The sequence below is a fragment of the Bombyx mori genome, chromosome 6 (assembly GCF_030269925.1).
Source record: "Bombyx mori chromosome 6, ASM3026992v2".
Classification (NCBI taxonomy): Eukaryota; Metazoa; Arthropoda; class Insecta; order Lepidoptera; family Bombycidae; genus Bombyx; species Bombyx mori.
In genome coordinates this window covers 4,586,443-4,611,701 of record NC_085112.1, presented here as the reverse complement: position 1 = coordinate 4,611,701, position 25,259 = coordinate 4,586,443, and the positions used below count along the sequence as shown (strand labels likewise).

Below are 25,259 nucleotides of genomic sequence, written 5' to 3'. Positions count from 1 at the left end.
CAAAGAAAGGTCCACGGGTTCACTAATGTTAAAAATAATAAAAAAATTATGTAAATTTGAAAATGTTTAGGATGACGTAATTAAGTACAAAATTAATTTTTCATATTTTTGTTATTTAATTTTTATATTGCATAGATGTGTGAACGATTATCTATTGTTCATTTTTACCGAAGTTCGTAATGATCAAAACGTGAATGCCGCCATTCCCTTTAAGATATAAGTTCGCAATTTTAATCATATAGTACAGCGGTTGTGATAATATCATAGATTGTTAATAATGGTTAATAAAATCATAGATGGTTATAGATTTACAGTACACACTACCACCAGCTTTTGAATGAATAGCTGCAGCGGGTTTTGATGTCAGTTCATTTTTTATTCACCTACAATTTACGAAAATGTCACTAAAGACAGTTATAGATAGGATATTCGTGTTCAATATAATTGAGAATTCATTCTTATGGTACAAATTCGTAGTATAGATGTTTTGACGTTAATGGGCTATGCAAATAATTTGATACAAGACGAACCAAGCATGTGCCGTCTACTGACAAAAATAAAAAAAAAAACTTAAAAAGGTTTCTAGTAAAAAAAATATCTGAAGAGTCCTAGTCCTCAATAGCAAACTAAAATTGTTTTGATACCCTGAAATATGATACTTTCATCAAAATGCTAATTGCAATTTGTTATTTTGTAGAATAAAGATATGTATACGTATAATTGCTGCTTTATTTCTCGTACAGAAATTAAAGTAATTTTGAAAGGAAAATAAATTAATAATCAAAGTCCATTTACGATATTCGAATACTTTGACGATAAAAAAAATCTCTGTATACAATTAAAAAACTCAAATTCAAAAGAAGAAAGATTTGTATTTTTGTGATAAAATAATGAGCTTTGTTTAATAAAACATTCTTGGTTCTGTAGTTTTAAAGTATTTTCGCTATAGCTATATGACAGTTAAAACATTTGAACGTGCAAATGAAAGTTAAGGTCATTGTCAGTGTCAATAAATCTATTGTGAAGCTGCTTTTTTCTAATCATTAACCGCATACCAATCTATATTAGGGAGAAGACCTTTTAAATCTTCTTAGCCTTGTTTCTTATAAGCTAACGCTTTTTATTCGCTGTTAAACAGACAAATCGGCTTCAGTACGGATTAACTTGTCGCCATAAATCTTATTAGGGACGCGCAGCTTATTTGCATGGTTGAACTTTTAGATAGACAAGACGATCTTAAGGGATATGCCGTGATGTTTTTAATTGCATACGAAAAAAAATATCAAGTCCGAATGCTACCACATATTATTGTGACATTTTATTTTCGTAAAAAGATATTTTTATGGTTCCTCAAATCGATCGAATCTTTTTCGTGTTTGATATCGCAACAGTTTCTGCAGCACTTCAGATTAGTATTTCCGTTTCTGAAATTATACAATCTATGTATTATTGAATTTTATGTGTTACCATTCTTTTCTTCAGGACACTTAGAAATGGAAACTTCTAGTCGGAATGATAGCTCATTCATTTTTCATGCTGTGCTATATAAAGAACTATTTTCCACATTCTATAGATTTTAGCTCTTTCATGAATGTTTTAAGAGTGAAAAAGCAGCAGTTTTATTGTAATTATTTGATATATCGTCAACAAACCTATATACATGTAATGTTTCTCTATTTGCGCATTAATTGGTTTGAAAGTATCTATCTAATGTGGCTATCAAAATACATAGTTGTATTAGGTTTTTTTTATTTATTGCTTACATGGGTAGACGAGCTCACAGCCCACCTGGTGTTAAGTGGTTACTGGAGCCCATAGACATCTACAACGTAAATGCGCCACCCACCTTGAGATATAAGTTCTAAGATCTCAGTATAGTTACAACGGCTGCTCTACTCTTCAGACCGATACGCATTACTGCTTCACGGCAGAAATAGGCAGGGTGGTGGTACCTACCCGCGCGGACTCACAAGAGGTCCTACCACCAGGTTTGTTTATCGTATTTAAATTTACTCATGTATTTTGTTTTTGATAGCTGTTACTTTTAAATTAATTTCGTTGTACTTTTGTAGAAATCACATAAAAGAGTAGGCCTTATCTCTGTGGATCTTTTATGTAAAATAAAGATGGTTTTCTATTTTCCACTCAAAAAAACCTCACTGCTTATAATAGTAATGCGAATGGATTACAATCGCCTTATTAGTGGTAGCTTTTAGAGTTTTACCCCAAAGCTTCTTGCTGCCAGAAAATTCTGTCGAAAATATATTAATGCTGTGTTTCACTAAGAAGATTTGGATATTATAATGTAAGTTTTTTTTCCTACTCTTGTACCACTAACTACGGTTAGGGATAGCTTGATTTAGATTTCACATTTACGACTAGTCTTTTGGGTCGGTGGATTGCCAAGTGAGCATAGGGTTTAGTGGGCTTAGATTAAGGCGCTCAGAGCACTACCACGGGCAAATTATGCAGATTTAGTAAAACTTGGAGACAGACTATCTTCTGATTAATTGAGAGGCAGATTATTATCATGTGAATTTCACTGGGTGATGGCGTCGAGAGTTTTTAGTGGTGAAGTTAAAACAAAACTAATTTTTTTGGACTGTAGTCATAATTCGTAAGTCATATTGGCTCATACTTGACTCATTAAGAAAACTAATAAAGTTTAACCGCATGATTAGAAATCCTCATTAACTGTAGATACATATGTAAATGCATATTAACACATTGTGGCACGAGATGTAATGTTTCAATCTAATGTTATAATATATGCAATAAGTACCAATAAATTTCCCAATCAAAATGATAAAAATATGTAACGAACAATATTTCGAATTTATAACAGAGAAGTAAACTAATTGTCAATTAACTTCCATATTTGAATAAACGATTACGATTATTTGTACAAAATAATTTTACTCGTAAATTCGCATCACTAATTTATTACCAGCTGAATTATTATGAACTTTATCTGCTTTGAATTTGAGTTAAAAATGGAAAATTCAAAAATGTACGAAAAGAGAAGTGCGGCGTACTGTGAACAAAACAGCTTGTAATTGACAGCGTCACGGTGATAAGCCGAGGTCTTATTACGTAGGTATACTATTATTTTCAGGTCCTTTCATCGATTTATTAAGAAAAATTGAATCTGAGAAGTATTTTTATCTTATTTCGGATATTTGGAGTGATAACGATTTTTCATTACAGATTTTTAATTTTCTTTGATTATGAGAAGTTCGTGGTGGGAAGGAAATATGCTTCTCGAGGATAGTAAAAAATGATATTTAGCAATAATACTTAAAAATTTACCTAACTTTATATTTATAATTACATGATTCAATAATTCATGTATTAAATAGTAATTCGGTAATGGAATGTGAAAATAAACGTTGAACCCTTGTGAAATTTCCTCTGAAAACCCAATTAACCTGGAACTTTATTTGGAAATTTCTAGAATACGGATCCGGAAGCGATTGGCGTAAGTCAGGGCGAGCGGGTCGATTCATCCCCTCATGTCACTGTGAAATCCAGCCAGCGCCGGTAACTATCGTTTCGGATGTTACCCTTCCGCCATTTTTCATGAAAAATTGCTCCGTAGATAGAGGTAAATTTTTAGAAAATATTTTTTTCTTCGGTCGTGTGATATGAAAATTTAAAAAATTAGGTATGGATTTCATTTGAAAGCTGTTGTGGCCTACTATTTTTAAGGCAAATCAGCATTTTGCCACGTACCATCCGGCTATGGAATGAGCTCCCCTCCACGGTGTGTCCTGAGCGCTATGACATGTTCTTCTTTAAAAGAGGCTTGTGGAGAGTATCAAGCGGTAGGCAGCGGCTTGGCTCTGCTCCTGGCATTGCTGAAGTCCATGGGCGACGGTAACCACTCACCATCAGGTGGGCCGTATGCTCGTCTGCCTACAAGGGCAATAAAAAAAATCTCCTGATACTGTTTAAGTCCCGAGTGTGTTTTCATAATTCAATTACGACACAACTTATTTGCGCCGCAGAGTTCTTCGAACAGTGACCGCCCTGATATACAAAGAGTTCAAACTCTCTCATGAGTCAAAGTGAACTATGGTACTTTACTTAAAAATGTTGTTGCAAAATATGTTATTCTTTGCTTAATATAACATGTTTTGCAACAACATTTTTAAGACAACGTGAATATACTCCTACATTATCAAATACAAATCTGCACTAGAGTATGTATAGTTTGTTAACTTAAGATTTTCGAACAGGTTAATTTGTTGTAACAATTCCACACTTTACTTGACAATGTTGATTAATGCTGAGCAAAAAGACAAAAAAAAACAAAACTCAACACAAAATACCCCAAAAAAAATGTATATCGCTTTCAAACAATATGGCTTTCACCTTTAGCTGTTCTTGGAATAATGTAAGCAGTTAATTTGATCCCGTGGATTATCAAAAATCTATGCATATAAATAAAATTGGAGTGTCTGTTTGTAATATTGAAATAACCGCTTTTTACTACACGCAAATGAATATATATATGGTACGTACACCAAAATTTATTTTTTTACAATTTTTGTCTGTCTCTTTGTTCCGGCTAATCTCTGGAATGGCTGGATCGTTTTTGACGAGACTGTCACTGATAGGTAGCTGATGATATAAGGAGTAACTTAAGCTAAATAGTTTAGTCAGTTTTTTAGACTAGCTTCGCCCCGCGGCGTCACCCGCGGTACGACAATCACCGCGGGTACCATCACGGGACTCAGCTATCAACAATAAAATTTAATGCTTCCGAAGCGAAGCGAGAGCAGGTCGGTAGTCAATAATAAAATTGAATGTTTCCGAAGCGAAGCGAGAGCGGGTCGCTAGTATTAAATAAAAATTTAACTTACGGCAAATTATTGGCAATCCATGAGCAATAACAACTCATTTTCAGTCCAATGCCAACATAATCACTGTCACATTCTGCACCCCCAATGGTAACAGCTACCAATTTTCCTTTGTAAATCACCGGGGCTCCGGAATCTCTCTTGGAGTATGAAAATGCAATTTAATTAATTAATTAATTCATTTATTAGGCACATAATACACATTACAAGCTAAAAAAGAAAATATACACAAACAACAAGTAAACAATTTGGCTTGTAACATACGCGAACAATTAATCAGGACAAACTTTTTTTTATTTATTGCTTAGATGGGTGGACGAGCTCACAGCCCACCTGGTGTTAAGTGGTTACTGGAGCCCATAGACATCTACAACGTAAATGCGCCACCCACCTTGAGATATAAGTTCTAAGGGTCTCAGTATAGTTACAACGGCTGCCCCACCCTTCAAACCGAAATACATTACTGCTTCACGGCCGAAATAGGCAGGGCGGTGGTACCCACCCGCGCGGACTCACAAGAGGTCCTACCACCAGTTCACAATGTTCATTACAACTATAGGGCAAGACAGCGCGATAACGGAAATCAATCTAACTTTTAATGTAAGGAAGTAGCAATAAATCACAATCGCAAAGGAAATCACACACATTAGTCATTCACTGACATTAGTCAGTCAAGAAACATTAAACAATTACACTACCTCATTTACTATTAACATAACTGATGCCCTTGATCGTTTTTATAAACATCGCTAATTTATATGTAATAATGTCCAATTCAGTTGACGATTTATATCCAATTCTACAAGTAACTGCTAAACTAAATTATGTAAACGCATCGCTGATATTCGTGAAGATCAGGAATTATCATTATGAAGCCACACAGTGTTCGGACCGGATTGTTTTAGATAAGACGGATCGACTTCGCTCTACTGGTGCGATGTTAAAATTTAAACTTTAGAATCATACCAGAGCGAGACTAATACGGCACAAAACAGAGATAAAGACTTCAAGTCACTTTGTAGATCCACGGGTTTTAAACAACTCACAACATTATCCTTTGTTATTCAATCTATACTAATATATAAATCTACAGTGGGTTTTACGGATTTTCCGTTATAACTACTGCACCATGCATCCGATCGACTTGAAACATAGTATCCATGTAGAAAATACATATACTTAATGGATAGGCTAATATTTATATGAGTGTTGGACTCCCTAATAATAATGACAATAAATAATAATGTTCATTTTAAATGCCCAGCGAAGCGGGCGAGTACGGCTAGTTATAAATATTATAAATAACTAGCTGACCCGGCAAACATTGTTTTGCCATATATAAGATTTCTAAGGAATTTCTAGTGTAGAAAAAAAAAAAACTTATTGTAAGTGTGTAAGAATGTGGTTAATGAGTGAAAGAGGTATGCAGTGCTGTGAATGATGAGGGAATATATAATAAAAATAACAAAACCTCATTCAACCACATAATACCTCATTCTAACAAAAAAAAATGTCCAAATAAAAAAAACATATGTTAGGGGTGGACAACCCTAATCACTTAGGGGTATAAAAAATAGATAGTAGCCGATTCTCAGGCTGGGTAAACCGTCGACGTCGCCCAAAGCACGTCATTACGGATCCTCCTGATCCATTAACGGTGCTTTTAGGCACCACAAGCACCGGTCACCGTCCTCGTCGAACCCGTCGCTTGCGACGAAGGGCTCGACGAGCGAACTAACCCATAGACACAGCCCACTGAGTTTCTCGCCGGATCTTCTCAGTGGGTCGCGTTTCCGATCCGGTGGTAGATTCTGCGAAGCACTGCTCTTGCTAGGGTCAGTGTTAGCAACTCTCCGGTTGAGCCCCGCGAGCTCACCTACTAACGTTAGGGTGAAGCTGAAATAGCCTCTCAAGGCTATCAGCATAGGTAGGGAAAAAAAAAAAGAAAAAAAAAAAAAAAAATATTCTCAGGCTTACTGAATATGCATAAAGAATTTCATGAGGAGTATGGGAACGAACATTGTGACACGAGAATTTTATATATTAGATATTATAATATTATAAAGTTCAGAGTTAAGCTTAAACATTTCTAAAAACATTTGGTATGTGAACTTATATTTTTACTCACAATGGTGATGTGACGTTCATCACTTATATAACATACGAAATCGTTGCTATCGTTTTCTGAAACACAAGTCGAACAACGAAGATTTATTGGATAATAATATCACTATTAACTACAGTTAGAACATGTTAAAAGCGAGGCTAAATATTTTTTGACTGTTGAAATCAAATATCTGGGAAATTTTTAGATTCATCCAGTTATTTATAAACTTATTTATTATTTGATTTTATTTTCGTTTCGGTGAAATTCATGATAATTACGAAGGAATCACTTCAAATCGCAGTATCAAAACTTTTATTTTTATTGTTTATTGCTTAGGTGGGTGAACGAGCTCACGACCCACCTGGTGTTAAGTGGTTACCGAAGCCAGACAGACAGACAGGTAGACATATACAACGTAACTGCCGTCACCTAAATTAAGAAATGAATTTTAAGGTCACAGTATAGTTACTGATTTAATTATATTTAAGTTAGATACAATTAAGATACATCTGAATTAGATACATGGATATTAGTATTATATTATTACCTATATAGATATATTGTGTAGTAATCAAGCTTCTAATACTTCTAGACATCTGTCAGAAAGTCTATTCCAAATAGTAAACAAATACCCTTTACTTGGGTCGTTTTTCCCAACTTACTTGTCTCAAGCTCAGGTGGTGCGGCTCTGTCAACGTATTTCTTACACGTCTGCATGTTTACGAATCCAAATATTTCAACAGATAGTGTTTTTTGCTGGAACAGTAACGCGAATATAACTTAAATTGAGCACTACAATTCAAATGCATTTTTTTCTAATGTAGCTATTATATGTATAAATTTCTTTGATGTGTACAATCATTATACAATTACAATTATTATTTGAAAAGAAAATAAGCTAATTATCTTGGAGTATGTATTAGAGACAATAAAATCAAACAGCGTATGTGTAATTATTATATATTATGACAGAATCCCCTGAATATTTATTGTGTTGTATTTTTCATGTCAACAATGAAACTAACAAATCCTTTCTAGATAAACTTCAAAAGGAATAAAGTGTATTAGTTTTGTTGGGGTGTATTTCAGTTGTCTGGTTAAAGCAAAGCAATACTTATTTACCTGTGATCCCATTTGACGGCGCCGATTCTTGTAAAGTAACTTAAAGCTCTTTGTATTTTTCTCCTCTGATAAACGAGACGTTTTGTACTTTATTTCTTTCTCTGAACCATTCTAGAAAATAGCATGGCGAGGGAGGGAACAATGGAGTTACAAATTTATGTATACGAATATCGTGTTTGATAATTAATTTTGATCCTTAGGTCACGTCCCTATTTAATTTAATTACTATGTTAACAAAAAAATATTTTAATGGGATAGTGAATTTTATTATTCTGCTTACATTTTTACAGCTCTAGATGTATTTTGCCTTTGTAGGCACATAAGCTTAAGTTTCACCTGATTTTATGTAGTCACTGTCGCCCATGATCATCAACAACCCAGGGGCACAGTCAAGCCGTTCGAGATGATACCGGCATCTCGTTTTTACCATCGCACCGCCCGCCATCGGAGTAGAGTTCATCCGTACTACCTGGAGCCACTGCGGTCATCCACAGTGCGTTTCCAGAGATCTTTTTTGCCACGTACCATCCGGCTATGGAATGAGCTCCCCTCCACGGTGTTTCCCGAGCGCTATGACATGTCCTTCTTCAAAAGAGGCTTGTGGAGAGTATTAAGCGGTAGGCAGCGGCTTGGCTCTGCCCCTGGCATTGTTGAAGTCCATGGGCAACGGTAACCACTCACCATCAGGTGGGCCGTATGCTCGTTTGCCTACAATGGCAATGCCTACTGCCAAATGGACAGACTATATTTTTCAATTACATGTTCTTATTTTGAATTTCATGGTGTTGATGATTGTCCACATACGTATTATGTCGTTTGTATTTTAATGTGTGTAGTTTATCAACATTTTATTCTGGTGCAATAGCATATTGAATACAATAGAAATTTACTAATAAAATAAAATTAATGTTCGAACTGATGCTCGAAAAATTAATTAAAACTACTTTTACAATTGATAGACCACAAAAATTGTAAAGTATTCAAAATGTCAATTAGAATTCTAAAATCAATTAGATGAAAGTAATAAAAACGAGAAATTAAACAGTAAAGATAGTTATAATGAAAAAAACGGAAAAACTAAAATGCGCTTAGATAGCTGTTGAATGCAATACCACAAAAAAAGTTCAGTAAATCGTATTTTATAACCTCAATAACTTTTCCACCGTTTAAATGTAATAGGGCACATACCGTAACATTTGTAACACCAACGTCAACACCCTCTAAATTTGGTTTAAAATTCATTTGTTCATATTCACTATGTTCTTCGCTCTGAAAGTGTAAGAAAGACTAAATTTGCATAGTAAAAGTAAGATGTCTAACTAGATATTCAACATTTATAAACGTGCTTAGTTCCAACTTAGGTTATAACATTTTTTACGATCCAACTTTTGGCGTTTACGTGACTTCTGATGAAACTGTTTGAATAAACGACTAAGAGATGTTTAAGTTACTTTAAAATTTAATGAAAATATAATTATTTTGTCTCAAAGAAAGTGTTATTATGGAGAGGACTTGTATTTTTACTCTAAAAGACATTTCAGTCCTACGACAAAACAATATTCTCTCTAATGTTCACGCCTCTACGCTATTCTACAAGTTATACTTCTAAAGCTCACCAAAACTCCTTAAGATAGTATATTGAGAGCGGCTTGGCTATGCCCTCAGCAGTTCCAATGTCCAAGGGGAACGGTACCCAATTATCAGAAGAAGAGCTGAAGGTTCATCGAACAACGATAGGTACCAAAAATATCCATACTGTGAAAAGCGCGTAATTACAAAGTATGGAAATGAGTATTTACTATTCTTGCATTCACGCGAGCATAATAAATTCCACTTACAAAATTTTCCTTCGATGTTAAATACCGACTGGCCAGTTTTGGCACGGTATCTGTACGTGATCTGAGAAGTTCTCTGTTCGAATCTGTATCACGTTTTCGGAACTGTTTCTTTTCATTTTGTTTTCGAAGATTATGTTTATAGCGGCTAACACTATTATCAATGCTAGATCTGAGCGGTATGTTCGCCGTTACTCCTTTCACGCAATCTTCAGTCTTTAGCAAAGAACAAAGAATGTAAAAGTATTAAGAATGAAGTACTCTGTTTATATGTAGTACAAAGTCAATAAATAAATAAAAATGCTAGTATCCCCTTTTTCACTGGTGGTAGGACCTCTTGGGAGTCCGCACGGGTAGGTACCACCACCCCGCCTATTTCCGCCGTGAAGCACTAATGCGTTTCGGTTCGAAGGGTGGGGTAGCCGTTGTAACTATACTGAGACCTTAGAACTTATATCTCGAGTTGGGTGGCGCATTTACGTTGTAGATGTCTATGGGCTCCAGTAACCACTTAACACCAGATGGGCTGTGAGCTCGTCCATCCATCTAAGCAATAAAAAAAAATAAAAAAATAATTTTAAAGTCCAAAAACTATAAATCTGATGGAAACAAAGGTTTAACACGATAACGTTTTGCTTCGTCCTGTTTGTTCATGTTTGGTTTGTTTCATGGGTAACAGGTTGAGAAGTGACGTCATAATTTACACGAAGTTATAAAATCACTGGTAAATAAAAAAAAACACTACTCATCCACTATCCATCCTACCGGTAGGTACCACCACCCTGCCTATTTCTGTCGCGAAGTGATAAAGCGTTTGGTTTGAAGGCTTTTTTCCTCTAAATCTGAGTGGATTGTTAACACTAGCCATAGCAAGAACAGTGCTTCGCAGAAAATACCACCGGAACAGAATCACGACCCACTTTGAAGATGCAGCGAGTGTGTGATGTCTAAGGGGTAGTTCGCACCTCGAACTCTTCGTCCTTATCAAAAATGTTGGGGCAGCCGTTGTATTATAAAACTTATACTTAGACGGTGGAAAGAGTTTGGCGGCATTTAATATATGTAACTATTAAATAAATATAAATGTTTTAGATGTATTAATATCTGATAATACAGTACCTCATCTTCTTCAAAGTTTCCCCAACTCAAAACCGTGACGTTTGAATCGACAGGGGTGGTCGTTCTTTCTCCTGACAATTTTATAACCGAGCCGGGTTTATCCATCGTCATGGAAACGAACGTAAACACTAAAGATAGATCAGCGGTCAGACCATTGAATTTTGAATGGGTCAAAATTCTTTCTATCGGAAGGTAATGTTCATAGCCCGTATCGAACATCTTCTTTGTACCGATCACCACGAATGACATTGAGAGTTCTGGAATCACTTTCTTATTGCTTGATACACTAAAAACATTTTTGTTTGTGATACCATCTTGCTTGTCTACTTGAAAACTTAATAGATTCAATTTTAACTTGAAGTCGTCGCGGCGGAAATATGATATTAAATTTTCCGATTGAATGACAATGCACGATGAAGGAATAACAACATTTATAAAAAATAAGGCCCGCAAGAATTAAAATTTGCGTAATTATAATACAATTGCGAGAAAAAAATCTGTCTTACGGTGTGTGGCGAAGTTGACGGTATGATGTCTTTAGGTCTCAGGACTTAGTACCACATGGGTCGCGAACGGGAGGAATTGAAAATAGGAATTATAAATGAATATGCATAAAATACATACAAACAATGCGCTGCAGTTATTACCACATTTTCATGTATTATGGTACCAGTGCAGTATTTTTTTAATCCATCAGTGAAGATAATGCTGAAAAAAAGTTGCGTTGGAAGTCAATTCAAATTTGATATACACTGCAAAGGATTAAAAACTGTAACTAGATATCAAAGCAGAGATTTTTAACGCGGCACACACATTATTATATAAGACGCATTATCGAAAACTCGGTGAGATACAATGATAATATACTTTTCATTTCTAACAATCTCAGATTAAGCAGCTATTTTTAAACAAACACTGTCTTGGGATCTGGTTCCCTTTTTAATTTTTATGGCTGAGGTTTTGTCTTCGTCTAGGATTGGCAGAGATTCTTTTTTGTTTTAGCATTCTTTATTGTGACATAAATCATCTATATCATTTAAATATAATATAATTTTTTTTTATATTGTACAGAAGCAAGACATATTCTTTCTACTTCTGAAGCCATCAAATATTAAACTTAATGCTGGTCTAGTTTTCCACCCTTGTCCAATTTGGACACTAATCTCAACAATCACGTCGCGGCTAAATGTGGGTGGGCATTTTGCTTTTCATACAAACCAGGTAGACTCGTATTATTGAAATCTTATAGCTCAAGTATTCCCTACATTGATTTATGTATGTACAATGATTATGTTAATGATAATTCGTACTCTATTAATGCAACAAAAGAATGTTGGGTCATAGATTTTGTCCATTGTTCTTCGTTGACTTCCTTGGTGTCATCTTCAAATATGGTCACAGTGGTACCTTGAATGGAAATAAGTTATTGAAAGTTTCTAAGCACTACATAAATCAAATCAAATCAAATCAAATCAAATTTACAAACAAGCATTCTGAGACTATTTTCCTGGCGCCGATAAACAATAAGGAAACTTGAAGTATGACATAGATTAGCAATCTAATTCCATAGGTCAGGGTCTGCTCGAACCAGGCCAAGAGATTTCTTGTGGCTCTCACATCTAATATTTTTACAGTACGTGGAAAGTATTTAAAATTGCTTCAGAATAATATAAATAGAAAATTAAACTCAATAAATTTAATTGTCAAAAGATTCCGTTCTCAATAAAATTCGTAGAATTTATTAAAATTATCCGCTCTTTTTTTTCCTGAGGACTGATAACACTTAGTTCTTGTCATCGTTTTTGGCTCGTAAAAATTGCTAGCTTGGGCCGCTATAATAGGAATTAATAGATAATCTGCTATATTCTTAAATTTTATTTTATCGCAGGGTTTTGTATATACTTCAAAAAAAAACATTTGAACATGATGTGGCACCTCAAATCTTATTAAATAAATATAGTATACAAACTGTCATCAGGGTATGTTTCCTGGCCACTAACGAACGCTATCAAACAGAAAGTTCGGGCAAGCGCGACGTTCGTAAACTGCATATCGAAATTAATTTCATTCAGATTGTGTCCGTAATTAATGGAGGCAATACTATATTTTTTAATTAAATCGATAAGCTAACTCAACTTAGGTCGTAATTAATAAGTTTCAGTATATACTCTGTTAGCCGAGATCGAATTAAATGCGCTAGCTCAACGGTTTTCTTTTATTGAGGAATAAATTTCTGGATCCGTGCAGCTTACGGAATTAATTTGGGTCGGTTGCATTTATAACTAAAAGAAGGAAAAATGTTTGTGTTGGATTTTTCTTTTTATAAAGATTTTGTGTTTCCTTTCCTATGGTCTATTAGTTCTAAAGTAAATATAATATAAAAAAATATAATATGATGGAAAATATTGGAAAAATAGGGCATCCGCGGGATGCAAGCAATGTAGGACCGGTCGTTGAGGCTTAGGGAAGGTTTATGTCCAACAGTGGACGTTGGTGGGCCGAAAGATAGAAGAAGATAGATGCAGAATAATACTAACTGTAACATAAATATTTTTTAAAGACATAACAATTTAATAGGCAACATTACGTAACTATGTCTCGAAAAATATTGAAATGAGAATAAAATTTAAAAGTGCCAAATTCACTTATGTATTTAGGGCTTAGTTTGGGTCGCTTCATTATTCCAGATCTGTAACATAAAACCCATCGAGCTGAACTCCTCAACGCCAGGTTAGGGACCGTGTAATAAATATTTAGGAGCTACACCAAGCAGAAATCTTACAAGGGATTACGGAAAATAACGCTTTCGCTGCAATAGACGGTGTAATGGCTGTTTCTATGGCCGATTCTTTCCTCGTGGCTTTGTTAATAGCTAGAAAAACGAGCGTTCCCACCAATGCTTACTGTGTCCGGAACGTCAGGGTCATGTTATTTTTCTTTTGTTTTAGCTGAAAATTTCCGGTAAATAAAATTCGTGGAAAGGTTACATTGTAAGTTGCCTGTTATCAAAGGGTACATAAAAAACGGATTTACTGCCGTGCGTTTCGAATTTAATTTAAAATGTAGCGAGATTGAAATTTTTGCTTATTTTTTACCTCGTTTTGGGCGCTTGAGTGATATGAAGTACCTGACGAATTGTTCTTTATTTAATACATACAATTATTATACAATATTTTGATATTTATCACTTATTCTCCATGGCGTGACAACACTCACCTAATCTGGACTTTCTAACAAAACGTTTTATTATTATTAATTGCGTAGTTTGCCGATCAGGGAACAAGCTCACGGCCCACCTGGTCTTGAGTGGCTACCGGAATTTACAGCGTAATGTAATATGATCATGAAAATTGTCAGTAAATAAATAAAACCAATTAATTTTGGTTCGGGCACCATAGAGGAATAAATAATACCTAACAAGAAAATGGATTACATTAAATTTAGGTAACAGCATAAATGGAATTAAACTATGATTTAAAATTATTTATATAAAATAAGATTAGCCCAAGATTTGATCCTAAATTAGATTTTTATTTCTTTAATCGGGTCGATAACTCGTGCAAATATATAAAAAAATTTAAGGTCAAACAGTTGTAATGACTAAAGTAAATCCAATTATTCCGTAGTTAAATTTTAAAATTTTATTTTCACATTTCAAAAATGAATATTGTATTAATACATAATGATTGATCATTGCATCGGCATTGCTTCCAGATACAACTACTCCAAAGATTATTGGTATTAAGCCTCGGAAGACTTTCTTTGGCTTCATTTAACCGAAGTGCATATATGACCTAATATATTAAACCTATAATGTTGTCATACTAGTAATAGCGAAGAAATGGTATATGATAGAGGAGTATGGAAGAAGAAAACATGTTAAATGAATATTAAATATTTCAACGTAGAAAAGGGTAGTAATAATTCATTATCGTAAAATAATTAATGATGGTAAATTATGAAATGCAACCACACGTACGTGCTAAAGTATCGGACAACATAAAATGCCACTGAGTCGATAATATTGGAGATGCCTCTTGGCCTATCTTTTCCAGGCACTTCAATGGCTATTTCAAAAGCATTTTGAAGTACGAACCTAATTTTTTAAATTGGAAGAGATAAAAGAAAGATATTCTTTCGACGAGAGCTTTTAAAAGCTTAGGCAAAGTTTATGTTTGAACATCGGTTACTGTGATTTTTGTCGTTTTTTAATCTTATCACTAAATTGTTTATGGTTTTACCTATTTCGATAATGGATAAACACTAAAGTTTCATACATAATTATATCGCTACACTTATTAAATTAAAACGATTTCCAATTTGTAACATTTAAAAAACAAAATTGAATTATCCTTCATTAAACCTGAATACAAAAGATATTTTTCCTAACTACGTATTTCAGCAACTATCGCATTGTAGAGAAACGTAGTGAAACTGAAACAATTTGTAGAAAATAAGCATAAAATTAACTACGAAGGACTCTCCGGGGTTAAATTTATTGTACGCAGCGCAATTCTGGAATTTCAAGTAGACAGTCGCACTGCAGGGTCGCAGACGGGAGCCACGCTGATGTTTTAAATTAAGGAATAAAAATTGTACGTATTTATTTGAATGTAAATGTTCGAAACGTTGACGTCATCTATATTTGTTTTATTTAGCGATAGCTGTACCCGTCCGCTTCGCTGGGCATTTAAAATTAACATTATTATTTCTCACCCCCACAAAGATTCTCATTATTAACCCCTCCGCAACTGGTGTAGGGAGTCCAACACTCATATAAATATTAGTCTATCCATTAAGTACGTGTATTTTCTACATGGATGCCAAGATTCAAGTCAATCGGATGCATGGTTCAGTAGTTATAACGGAACATCCGTAAAAACCACTGTCGATTGAAATGACACTTGATATATTTCTGCCAACGCAAATGTCTTAAACGTTCAGAATATATTCGTATATCATATGTGTTATTATTGACTATTAAGAAAGAGAAACGTGCTTGAGAAATGGTACAGCAACTCTAAATTCAGATGCTTAAAATGTAGCCGCAAAACTTTCTCATTAATTGTTTGATTTAGAGTAAGAAGAAATGATATTTAAAAAATACCTAATATTCATACTAAATATTGACTTAGCCGATGCGAATACTCTTACTATTAAACAAATTGGTACATTATACCAGATATATTGCCGCTGACAGAAAAATACGTAGATATGCTGAATCCTCCATAACCACGCGGTAATGTACTTTAGCACCATTAAATAAATTGCCGTATTTCTCTTTCCCTCACTCATCATCCATTGTGGGGAACACTGATACAGCAGACTTCCTTATACTTTCTTGATAGCTATCTTAATGCCTCGAGAATTTAGTGAAATCATACAAAATGCTTTGAATGATAGTCATTATATTTTTAATACGCTTTTATTAGCTTCAGACGTATGTATGTAATGGAATCTTTGAACATGATTTTGAACCCCTTCAAAACGTCGGATTAACTCGAAATTTGGTTTACTTATTAAGGACCCATGACAATACAAAAAAAAAACGAAAAAAAAATTGAAAAATTGAAATTCAACTAAAAAATTAAAAATAAATAATAGTTTAAAAAAACTAACAAAATACGTTTTTATAGAAAATTCAACTAAAAAATAGAAAATAAATTTGAATTAAAAATAGTGTAAGAAAAAACGATTTTATTGTAAAAAAGCGTGGGGTGCATGGTATCAATAGTTATAAATATTTTATGAACAGATATGAGTAAAAGGGTTATTTTGATAATATCCTTTTAATATATATATATATATATATATATATATATCCCTTTAATTTAAAAGTATATTCACCATTGACACGAAAACAAAAAGACCGCTCCCCGTGACAAAGGCGTGCCCACATGTCAGCGTGATAACGCCTTAAAAACACCTTATTTTAAAATAGGCCAAACAAATACTATGTACTTTATTACAGGAAATAATGTTGTGGTTCCGTTGGCTTATGCGAGGAACCTAGTAGTACGTAATTTTATGGTAAGCAATTCAACTGCATAATAAATGAGGCAGCTGTTATTAGCATTAAATGAATGTAGGCTTAGATCGGGGAATTGGTCATTCGCCGTGGCTTTATTTCTTTTGGCCGAGCCTATATCGTCTAGAGCAGCGTACCTTCCTACTGTTATCGACAATTCTTATATTGTAAGATTTATTAATGTTATGGTTCATTTGTTTTAAAGTTTGTATTCATTGTGATACGGCACCTTGTTCGTGATGCGGCACTTTGTTCGTATTATCATTTCATCATATTATAAGTTAGCTCTTTCGTGATGTTAGCTGAAGTTTTACTAATCGATATTACAAATGAGAGCTCACCGTATTCTGGTCGATCTGTATGGAAAATTATATTGGTTCGAATTCTACATATTCGTGGAGAGAAAAGTTTTTCATCAAAAATGTATTTAAACATATTGATTGATGGAACTAATACATTAATTACAATACGACAATACTTTAACTACTTGCGTTTATATTACTATCGCTTTTTTTATATGTATCGTCAGTCACCGGATAAACGTCTGTTATTGCTTCATAGTTTAAGGTGTTCCGCAAAATATTTTTATTTATTTATAATTGTGAATCCATCTATGGCTTATATTATACTTCTATCTTTAACGCATTACACAATTACACAATCACACATTACAATTCTCAAAATATCTTATCACTTCACTTCCAAAGATTTTGAACTCAAAGAAATTTGTGCTTATTTTTTTGCCCACAAAAATCATAACAGTAAGGTGACAAATAAGTTTGCACGCCTTATTTTATTTCACAAATTAATGTATTAATAGAAAAGAATTACAACAAATAGCAATAGGAAAATCAAACATAAATACCTATAGCAATTTTCATATTATCTATATATTTAATACGTGAAGCACAACTTTGTATCCCTTTTTACGAAAATTGCGCGGACGGAGGAGTATGAAATTTTCCACACTTATAGAGAATATAGAAAAGAAGTGCACAATGCTAATATTTTTTTAAAATAATAAATAAAAGATACATTCAGTCAATAAAGAAAACATTACACACACTACATACCATGTATTTGACGCACACACGCATGCATACTATTTATTGTTAAACTTTTGTTCTTGACGTCTGTGGTCAAATTGAGAATAGATTAAATATTGTTTGTCTTTATTAATATTTTTATAGTGTAGCCTTGGCGAAATTTGTGATTATAGAATTTTAAATTCAATCATAATAGTGTACAAACTTACATTTCCAATTAATTATAGTTGAATTTCGACTACTGCGGGACCTCTAGTTAAAGTTAAACATCATTGAGATTTTAGAATAAATCCGTTATCACGTTAAGGTAATAAATAAATACAGTAAGTATTTTTGGAAATAACAAAAGCAAAATTAATTAACCGTTACATAAATGAATAACGTTAACGAGCTATCAACGTCAATCAATTCTAAGCGCAAATTCGACAGATTTAATTTTGAAAACTAATTAATTTGATATTTGTCGAGTGTGTAAACAAACGAGACACAATTATCGATACAATTGTAACGCGGAGCTTAAAAACGAAATTGCTACCGCGAATAATACAACGCGATACGAGGCTCGATTTAACTCGTTCGTAATGGAACGTGAAATAAACATTGGATTTAAAGTTTTGTGTTACTCCACACTGAAGTGTAGGTAACGTTGTTGCATGAAACTGAATATTACTTCATTTACCTTGACTTTCATTGGCAATTAAAATATTTTTTTGTTCAGCCACACGGAACACGGATCGTTTAGAACAGTGGTTCCCAAACAAATTTTGTCTACTGTCCACCTTGAGAATAAATTCTATTTTAGCGCCCCCATTTTTTCGCCTACTTAAAAACCACAATAGCGAGAGCTCAGTCGGTGTCTAAGAGTCTCCTAGATGAAATTACAAATCGCCTCCCAAGCCTCTACACAACGCCCCCATTTTTTTTCTGAGTCTCTTAACGCCCTCCTTGGGTCCTCCAGCGCCCACAAGGGGGCGTTATCGCCCACTTTGGGAAAGGCTTGTTTAGAACCTCTACGTCTATGGAGAAGTTTTATTTCATTACGTATTTTCATGTTAATGACCTCGTTACCTTCACATAATCTTACCATGCGCCCCTGCGTTTATTCATATATAATTTCAAACTATCATTTTTAATAAATAAATAAAAAAGGATCATACGGTTTTTGTTTTACTGACTAAAATCATAATCAAGTTCTATTCAAATGTGTAATCTAGACAAGAAAATACCAATTAACTAAAGATAAATTTAACTCTTAAACGGCTTCGATTGAGGCGTCTGAGATTTCAGACGAACGAAACATGACCAGCATAAATGCGAACAAATAGGCGTGGGCCGTTAGGCGTGGGCCGTCCGGAGCACATTTCGTAGGAAAGATTCTGCACAAAAAGATAATCTTCGCTGAATATCCTGTAAATAAATTACGAACCTTATTTATAAACAATAAGAACGTTATTTCTGTGAAGTGAATCCAAACCTTCATTTCCTTAGTTCGTTCAGCTTTCGAATGAGTTGACCTATTCTTTGTTGCTGCGGCTATATAACATATTATTGCTCAATTAAAGCATGAAATATTGATATATAGTACAAACTTAGATCCGATAAGCCCAGTCGTAAAATCGTTCGTCTCCGATACCAAAGAGGAAACAACGCAATTGTACAAAACGCTATCAAAGAAATCTCCCATCTCCATCAGAATAAATTCCTTCATCAAATCCATCAGATCTCTGTAGAGAACTGACGATAAGACAAAATTAGCATTCGCACTTTACTTTTTCGTTTTAAATGATAACAATTTAAATTTTGCACTATAAAATATTTATAACTAAAAGTTATTATATACAAAAAATAAAAAGGGACATTTTGAAAGTAGCAAATAACACTTGGTGTTGGGTCCAAAAAGAAAAAAAAAAAAAATTCATAGTGAACTCCTTATGTGGGTATTTAAAAACGTTGTTTTTCGCGTGTCCGTATTCTTTTCAGCATTAAAATACAAAAATTTTGAAACAAAAAGATAACAGACAAGACAGTAAAGAAGTAGTAGTAGTTTTATTTTTTCAACTGGGAAGGCAACGGTGTCATACCATACAGCCTAATCTTTAATATATTTTTTATATATATGAAAAATGATAAAATGAAGTGAAACGAAATGAAGTTGATTAATATGATACGTGGCATGAAATGAAATCAGATGATATGATATATGATGAAATATAATCTCAGCAAAATAGTGGTCATTTACTGAGACTTTTTCAGTGGACTTTTCAGCGGCTTTGTTTTATTATTTATTGTTTTCCCACATTGAAGACAGTAGGTAAAACATGTGACATTTTTAAACGTCATAAATAGTATTTCTGCGTAAAATATTTAACGCATTTGTTGATACAATAGGTAAACACAACACGGTTTTGGGGTAATTCATTTTACGGCTACCCAATTAAGCAAATCTCGATTAACGAACTCCGTTACATCAACACGGAACCCTGTAAAAACTCATTGTGGAGTCGTCTAATTTTCATAAAACGAGCTCCCGTTTTAGTCTCCCCACTTTACTGAATAGTTTATTTAATTAGACATGTACGTTGGGTTAATGGCCGCTTAAATCAGAATGTATTTTTATTATGATATCTATTTTTTTTTATTGCTTAGATGGGTGGACGAGCTCACAGCCCTCCTGGTGTTAAATGGTTACCGGAGCCCATAGACATCTACAACGTAAATGCGCCACCCACCTTGAGATACAAGTTCTAAGGTCTCAAGTATAGTTACAACGGCTGCCCCACCCTTTAAACTGAAACGCATTGCTGCTTCACGCCAGAAATAGATGGTGGTACCTACCCGTGCGGACTCTCAAGAGGTCCTACCACCAGTAAAAATTTAAGTAATTTTGTAGGACAGTATACTTTTGAGAACCAACATTTGTTTTTTCAAACTATTGAAACTCGACCCAGCTCCCGTCTATATTATTTAAACTAATAGCACGCCATAAAATATGTATCAACAGTCTATGATCTATAACAAAAATCTTCCTTTCGAATGCCAACCACAAACGTTCATTTTATTAAACATTAGATTAATAAAACCCGGTCATAAGTCTTGTCAATTATGTGGCTGTTGCTTTATATATACACATTTATAGACGGTAAGCACAATTTGTGGATATACGAAAATCACTTTCTCTTATGTTTGCCAATTTTGACAATGGAATAATAGTAGAATTCAATGACTTTTAGACTCAATTCATTGACTCAATGATAGAATTTTACTGGTGGTAGGACCACTTGTGAGTCCGCGCGGGTAGGTACCCCCACCCCGCCTCTTTCTGCCGTGAAGCAGTAATGCGTTTCGGTTTGAAGGGTGGGCAGCCGTTTTAACTATACTTGAGACCTTAGAACATGTATCTCAAGGTGGGTAGCGCGTTTACGTTGTAGCTGTCTATGGGCTCCAATAACCACTTAACACCAGGGCTGTGAGCTCGTCCACCCATCTAAGTAATAAAAAAAAACTCTGATTGGATGTAAGGGCCATTCCACTCATGAATCATTGCCATCTGGTGTTAGCACAATATATCGTTTCTTGTTGTATCTATCCAAATGCTTCAATTAACCTAAACTCCACTTTCATATGATTATTGTGGTTAGTATTCAGGTTAGCGTGGTATGGACATGTGATGCGTAGAGAGAAGATGCATGTGACTAGGAGATGTATGGAAATGGTAGTGCAAGGTAGAGGGGGAAGAGGTCGACCGAAGAAGACATGGATGGAGTGTTTGAATGACGATATGAGAGAGAGAGGAGTGAGTGTTGAGATGACGGCTGATAGAAGAGAATGGAAGAGAAAAATTAGCTGTGCCGACCCCACATAGTGGGATAAGGTGGAGGTGGAAAAGAAGAAGAGTATTCAGGTTCGGGCAAATAAATAAATAAATCACAATGTTTTACACTTCACTGATTACATACATCTTAGAATTACAGATTAGAATAAGTAGCGAATAAATTTATAACAAAAGTTCTGCCTTCAGCACCTACGCTAATTCACCTAAGTTTCCTATTGACTTATCGAAATCTGAGTACGCGTCAAATTGCGCCCGTTTGTTAATTTATAAAAGGAACAATTTCTGGTATTTCTGGTAACGCAAAAAGAAAACGTTATCCGATAATCAAAAATCGAGCCCTGATATAAAAGTTAAAAAAATTCTAAATAGTTAAATAAGGTACAATTATACTTACTCCTACTCTAATGACTCGCTCCGACAAAATACTTATAAGGTATCTTCGCGTTCAAGTGGTAACAACCTAAAACAAAATAGAAAGAGGGTAGACAGATGTCTGTCATGTCCAACTATGTAAATTTTGGCGCTTTCAAAAGCGTCGTAATTTCGGGATGAATTTTTAAAATCGCGTAGAAGAACCTATCAAATAATAACGTTTATGGTATATGCCAACAAACGTTTGTGATAACCTAAACATATAACTTATTGCTAAGCATATTTTATGTGGTGTTGAATTTGTGTTTTTTAAAGTGAAACTTTTTTTTTTTTTTTTTTTTTTTTTTTTTTTTTTTTTTTTTTTTTTTTTTTTTTTTTTTTTTTTTTTTTTTTTTTTTTTTTTTAAAGTGCTCTCAGTTAAATACATTTTTAAAATAGTAAATCACTTTAATTTTAAAGTGTAATGATATATATGCATAGACTGTAACACTTTTAACCTGCCGGCAGTGATTCCACTGGATAAAAACACTACAGAACATTTTTTTATTTTTTATTTATTAAACTTCACAATCTCACAATGGAAGGTATTCAGCAGTCCATGGCACAATTGACTGATATATTCAACAAGAAATTTGCAGAATTTGAGGTAAGACAGCAGAAACTGAGCGCTCCCTCCACTTCAACACTCTCCACACTGGAAGAAGAGTTTCTTGCTTTTAAAACTTTCACTCTGAATGCGCTTCGTGCACTACAGACTCAAGTGGAGCTCATTTCACTTGAAAATGATCGCCTAGAAATGCACTCAAGGAGAAAAATTCTTCTGATACACGGTGTTCCTGAACAACAGAAAGAGGACACTTTAGCTACAGTTGTCGAAACCATTGTCAGTAAATTGAAACTTATGGACTTTAATACATCTAACATTTCCCGGTGTCACAGAATGGGTAAAACATTTACTCCAGAAAGATCTAGGCCCATTCTTTTGAAGCTATGCGACATGAACCTGCGTTCTAAGGTTTGGGCTGCCAAGACTTCACTCAAGGGCTCAGGAATAACACTCTCCGAGTTCTTGACTAAAAGACGTCATGATATTTTTATGTCTGCACGTCAACGCTTCGGAGTAACCAGGTGCTGGACTCGGGACGGCTGCGTTTACGTTCAGGGATCGGATGGGGTGCGACATCGTGTCGAAGTGATGTCTGATCTGGATGCTCTTGCCAAGACGACTATGCCGGAAGATGCTGCTCAAAAGAGGGCACAAACCGGCAAGGACACAAAGGAGTCTGCAGCTGCGACCAGACCAAAACGTGTGGCTGCGAACAAGAAGTAGTGTTCGTTCTCGGTGTCATTCACTGCTTCTTTATTTGTTACCCACTGCAATTGTCTGTCCATTATTGTCATTGTCCAAATTTAGTAATAACTGATGTAGAATGTAGTTTAGAATTTAGTTAAAATATTATTTTTATTAAGTAGGTAAATACTCAAAGTTATTGTATTTTTGACTGTTGACATTACTTGTCATTAGTAGTTGTTGTTTTTGTATAAGGCTATGGAAGCTGCCATACAGCCACTCTGTTTATATGTTATTTGTTACGTTTTGTTTTTGCTGTTACATTATTCTTACGTTCTATTAATGTGTTAACAACTTTTTAAGTTTCCTTTTATTTTTAATTACCTATTAGTGTTATAATTAGTTATTTTTAATAATTTTGTGTTAATAATTTTTTTTTTTTTTTTTTGTATTTGTTTTGTTTTCATTTATAAATAGTTTATTTTATTTTATTCTACATCAGTTCGTAATTTACAATTGCACTTCATGTTGTATTTGGCAAATGCAATGCACATGGTAAAATTTGTTTCTGTCTTGTTTAAGTTTTAATTTTTAAGTTTTCTCTTCGTATCAGACGCCGGCAGGTTGAGTAAATGTATTTATTTTTTGTTTATTATTATTGTTTATATATATATATATATATATTATTGTTAGTGTTATATATATTTTTGTTACTTATTTGTGTTTATAATAGGTATTATCTTTATGACTGATATGTTGAATTGTAGTGATAGTAGTGACTATTTATCTATTACTTCATCCAGTAGCGGTAGTGAAGATAGCTTCTTGAGTATCCCTTCCCTCGCAGAAACGTTGGACTCTAATTTCTCCGATGTACCTAGGAATCTGAATGTAGTTCACATAAATGCGCAGAGCATTCCGGCTCATTTCTCTGATATGCTGGTATCTTTTGATATAAAAAACATCCATGCTGTATTAGTCTCCGAGTCTTGGCTTAAACCGTCTCTTCCTTCTATCTCGTATTCTTTACCCGGCTTCAACCTAATTCGCAATGATAGAATCGGCAAAGGCGGCGGTGGTGTTGCCATATATTTACGCTCCCATATACCATATACTATCGTTAGCGCCTCCGACCAATCACCCTTGCCGAATGTCAGCGAGCACTTGTTCATTGAAGTCGGTCTAACACATGCTAAAATCTTACTTGGAGTCTTTTATAGCCCATCTCTTCACATTAATTATTTTTCTTCTTTTGAAAAGGTCTTGGAAGACCTACTTCCTTGCTATGAGCACACCATAATTATGGGTGACTTCAATACCTGCCTTCTTAAACGTGATCATCGTTCTTCTTCCTTAGAAAGCATTATCACGTCGAGCAACATGCACATTCTCCCACTTAGCGCTACCCACCATTTTCCAAATTCTTCCCCATCCCTGCTTGATCTCATCTTAGTTTCTTCCCTAGAGCATGTTGCCAGGCACGGACAATGCTCAGCTGACTCTTTTTCCTACCATCATCTGATTTTCTTATCCTACAAAATTCGGCCTCCTAAACGTAAACCTACCGTTATTCTGCAACGCAATTTTGGTAGAATGGACATGGATGCATTTGTTGCGGATGCCAAAACTGTAGATTGGGAGCCTG

General features: G+C 34.4%; 1 long non-coding RNA gene across 1 annotated transcript; it reads right to left on the bottom strand.

Moving 5' to 3' along the window:
• Positions 1–1,236: 1,236 nt before the first annotated feature.
• LOC134199037 (uncharacterized) lies at positions 1,237–7,049 on the bottom strand. Its single transcript, XR_009973362.1, has 3 exons — positions 6,991–7,049; positions 4,866–5,002; positions 1,237–1,424 (listed from the first exon to the last, which is right to left on the bottom strand). It is a non-coding gene; the product is annotated as an uncharacterized LOC134199037 (long non-coding RNA).
• Positions 7,050–25,259: the final 18,210 nt, after the last annotated feature.